Consider the following 4753-nt stretch of genomic DNA (forward strand, 5'->3'; position numbering starts at 1 on the left):
TCCACCCTAGTCTGTGACTGCCCTTTCAGCACCAGGATTCATCTAGCCCCCAGCAGTCTGCAGAGAATTTTTAAAGGGCTGAATCATATTAATGTCAAAGGAAAAGAATAAATTCACATGAAAGCTTAGGGCATTTTTAAAAATAATGTTTTGCCTTTCACATACCAGGAGCTTCATAAAAAATATTTTAATTAAATAGTGAATAGATTAAAACATTAATTTCACGTGTGTTTTAATAAATAACAAGAAGATGGCTTCTCATATATATAACGTGTGTTCATCCTGAGCGGATTGTTAAATGGCTGCATGCTTTGTCCCTTTGAATGGATCCAATGACAGCGCCTTTCACAAAGAAAGGGGAGTGAGCTTCCTCTGCTGAAAACGGGGGGCTGATGACAGTCAGCCCCATCCAACCCCCAGATTTATTTAAAGAACTCAAAGAATTTCAGAAAAAAATTCGTGTGGCTTCAAGGTTAATGTGCAAGATTTACAGAAACTGGAAAAAAAATCACAGACTAAAAAAAAAGTATGAACTTCCTGCATGCCTCTGACTTAGGAAGAAAGCTCAAATGGGTTAATTATAAAAATCCTAATTTAACAGGCTTTTATATCTGCTTTCTGCTACAACTAGCATTTAATCAGTAATATTTGAGGAGAAATTATAAGTGGAAGTTCTGAGCCAAATTCGCTTTATTGTGCATACCAGGTCAAATGCTAAATTTCCTATCTGCAAATTGGGTTCTTGGATAGTTTAAAAGACATGAAGAGACTGGAATAGAAGTATAAGACAAGACTTAATTATATAGAGCATCAATAGTAGTGAATGATCAGGGAGACCACACAAATAAGTTAGAAGGTCCAGTAGCCATGGACTTGGCAGATGACTCAGTTGGTAAAGAGCCTACAGTGCAAGTCTGTAGACCTGAGTTTGAATCCCCGGCACCTTTACATGCAAAGGTGAGATGCAGCAGCATGTGCCTGGACCCCCAGCACTGGGATTGGGGAAGCTACGTGGAATCCAAGGAGCTGGCTGGGCAGCCAGACTTGCAGAATCAATAAGCTCTAGGAAATCCTGCCTCAAAAAATTAAGTGGAGAGCAAGAAGATACCCAACTCCTGCCTGGCCTAGACACATTTGCATACGTACCTGCTTGCACATGTTTGCACACCCACATGAACATGTACATATGACACAACACACACACAAACACACACAAGCTAATATGTTCTCATTGTCCCAGCAATGCAAAGGTTTCACTTATGTGAGATATCTTACTAATCATAGCCGATTCTTCAGCTCCGCCTAAGCAGAACCCCAGATATGCGACGTCCCCAATGCAGTCATTATGTGACTCTCAAACTTCCCTCTGGAGCTTCACAAGCCAGGCCTCCATCGACTGCCTTTCTCTCCACACTTATCTTTCAAGCTCCCACAGAACACTCACCAAGCTTTGAACAATCAATGATTTTTCTAACCCAAAGTTTCAAAATCCTTCTGCAATGCCCCACTCCCCAAGTGGTCAGGGCTGTCACAGCAATACCCTATTCCTGGAACCAATTTCTGTCTTAATTAGACTTGCTATTGTGGATGAAACACTATGACCAGAAGCAACTTGGAGAAGAAACCGTTTATTTCACTCAGTTCCACATCACACTTCATCATGGAAAGCAGGTAGTGAAGGAACTCAAAACTCAAGCAGATAGGAACCTGGAGGCAGGGCCTGATGATGAGGCCATGGAGGGGAGCTGCTCACTGGCTTGCTCTTCATGGCTTGCTCAGCCTGCTTTCTTATAGAACCCAGGACCACCACTCAGAGATGGCCCCACCCACCATTGGCTGGGCCTAAATCATTAAGAAAATGTCCTGCAGGCTTGCCTACAGACCAATCTTACAGAGGCTTTCTCTCCTCAGATGACAATAGCTTGTGTCAAGTTGGCATAAAAACAGCCAGCACTGATCAGGGTATTTTATCACAGCAATGGGAAGAAAACTAGGATGGAGTTCAAGGCCAGCCTGGGCTACATGAGACCATAACTCAAAAACCTCCAAAATACAAATATAAAACTGAAATTCCAAATTCCTCAGTTCTCAACTCAGAAAACAGAGACATAAGGTGGATAAATCGTCTAAGAGCTCAGGCTGACCTAGAATGGAAGCCTCTTGGCATAACTTCAGGGCTCCGATCTCGGTCAGAAAGAGCAAGTGTCTCTCCAAACACCGGTTCTGACACTTAGCTGCTTGTCCCACACTAGTCTTGTTTAAGCATCCATGCCTCCCACTGCGCCCTAAGCTCACCCTCTTTAAGCTCTAGTGCCTGGAGCCCGGTAAATGCTGGCGAATGAAACTGCGGTTTTATAACTGTCTGCTGCACTGAGTGTTGACTTACATCAGTGATTCTCAACCTGTGACTTACATCAGTGATTCTCAACCCCATAGGGGTCATGACCCTTTCACAGGAGTCGCCTAGGGCCACTGGAAAACACAGATATTTACATTATGATTTGTAACAGTAGCAAAATTAGGAAGTAGCACCAAAAGTAATTTTATGTTCTGGGATCACGACAGCATGAAGAACTGTAACAAAGGGCCCAGCATTAGGAAGGTTGAGCACAACTGACTTACATGAACCAGGATAGCACATGATTTGTCTTTAAAATTATTTTTTGCACATGTGTTCTTCCCACACATAAATGCTCCATAAATGTTGTTAAAAACCCAATGCAGCATTACACTTTGCCTCCTAATTAGGTTTCATTAATGTACCATGATTAGCTCTATTTTCCATTTTTTTTTTTTTCCCGAGACAGGGTTTCTCTGTGTAGCTTTGCGCCTTTCCTGGAACTCACTTGGTAGCCCAGGCTGGCCTCGAACTCACAGAGATCCGCCTGCCTCTGCCTCCCAAGTGCTGGGATTAAAGGCATGCGCCACCACCGCCCGGCTATATTCCATTTTTTTAAACAGATAAATGTGGTATTGTATTCCCCCAAATATTGTACATGCTAATAAACTTATCTGGGGTCAGAGACAGAGTAGCCACAATATTAAACATAAAGGATAGGCAGTGGTAGCACATGCCTTTAATCCTAGCATTCCAGAGGCAGAAATCCATGTGTTCAAGGATACAGACAGGCATGGTGACTCATGCCTTTAATCCCAGAAAACAAGCCTTTAATTCCAGGGATTGATGGTAGAAGGCAGAAAGGTATATAAGGTGTGAGGACCAGGAACTAGAAGCATTTGCTTGGTTAAGCATTCAGGCTTTTGAGCAGCAGTTCAGCTGAGAGCCATTGGGATGAGGACTCAGAGGCCTCCAGTCTGAGGAAACAGGATCAGCTGAGGAACTGGCGAGGTGAGGTAGCTGTGGCTTGTTCTGTAGCTCTGATCTTTCAGCTTCACTCCAATACCTGGCTCACAGGTTTGATTTTATTAATAAGACTCTCTAAGATTCCTGCTACAGATAAATGTATGAAGATTTGGGATATGTAAGATCCTAAATGTATTTTAGTTAATATTAATTTTTCTTTTTTGTTGTTTTCTTTTAAAGTAACATTTTCTCTTATTCTAATAGTAATTCTCATTAATCACAGAAACCCTGGAAACTAGTAAAAAAATAAACTGGAAATGACCCATAATCATACCATGCATTCTAACTATTATTTTTTTTTTGAGACAGATTGTCATTAATCCAGGCTAGCCTCAAACTGGCAACCTTGAAATCCCGCTCCTTTCCACGCCTTCTGGGTTGTAGATAGACTGTGTTCTGTATGCATAATGAGGACTGAACTCGGGCTTCGTGGCAAGCTAGGCAAGAACTGTGCCGACTGAGCCACAGCCTGGTGTCTCTTGAATTCTCCAGGAATAAATGCAAGGAACACAGTGTAGTGGCCAAAGGTGAAGTTCTGAGAATGGTGGCTGACTTAAATTATCTCGCTAGACAGTTGCTTGATGAGGTAATTCTTCATTTGGCAGGAATCAGAGGGGTAAATCATTTGCCAGTCACACACAGTGAGTAAGGGGCTTGGTAAGACATTGGAACCAGGTTCCCATCTCCAGCAAAGGGTTAGTGGGGAGGGCTAAACTCTAACGCTATCCCCCTAGAAGGGCATTTACTTCATTACCACAATAAGTCGCATGGTAAGTCACGAGGGGGTTTTCATTCTTCTAATATGTCTCTACTGTATTTAGAATCTGATAAAGCCCTTATTAGAATTCATCTCTTTAAGAAGAAAAGGAACTGTGGAACTAAAGAGAGGGTTGGAATAATCCATTAATTATATCCGTTAAGCTTCAGTTACAGCTAACAAGGAATATCACATGACTGTGGTGTGTGCTTGTTCTGAACAATAAAGAACACGAGGAGAGATAAGATTCAGGGCGAACATGTCCTTCAGCAGCACCCTGTAGGCAGTGAGGATGAAAGTCATTACAACAGAAATTGATTGAGGTATTTTAGTAAACAAAAGAATTCGCTGCTGCCCCATCAGGAAATGCATTGTTAATGTAGCGCTGCCATTCAGTCTGCTAGAGAAAATGTTTCTTCAGGCTTCTCTCTTTAGCCTCATTCTTTTCCTGTCACTTTTCAAACAAAATTAAAAAAAAAAAAAAGATTGAAGACGATGGTCCTATTTTATTTGCTTCAAAAGAAACAGGCTGTTGCATTGTGCTTGAACAGTTTGCTCTGGCCTTGGTACGGGTGTGAAAGGGAGCCCGCGTAAGGACGAGGCAGTCTCTAGGAAGGAGCAAGAGAGGACTG

Source organism: Peromyscus maniculatus, chromosome 1 (assembly GCF_049852395.1).
Source record: "Peromyscus maniculatus bairdii isolate BWxNUB_F1_BW_parent chromosome 1, HU_Pman_BW_mat_3.1, whole genome shotgun sequence".
Taxonomy (NCBI): Eukaryota; Metazoa; Chordata; class Mammalia; order Rodentia; family Cricetidae; genus Peromyscus; species Peromyscus maniculatus.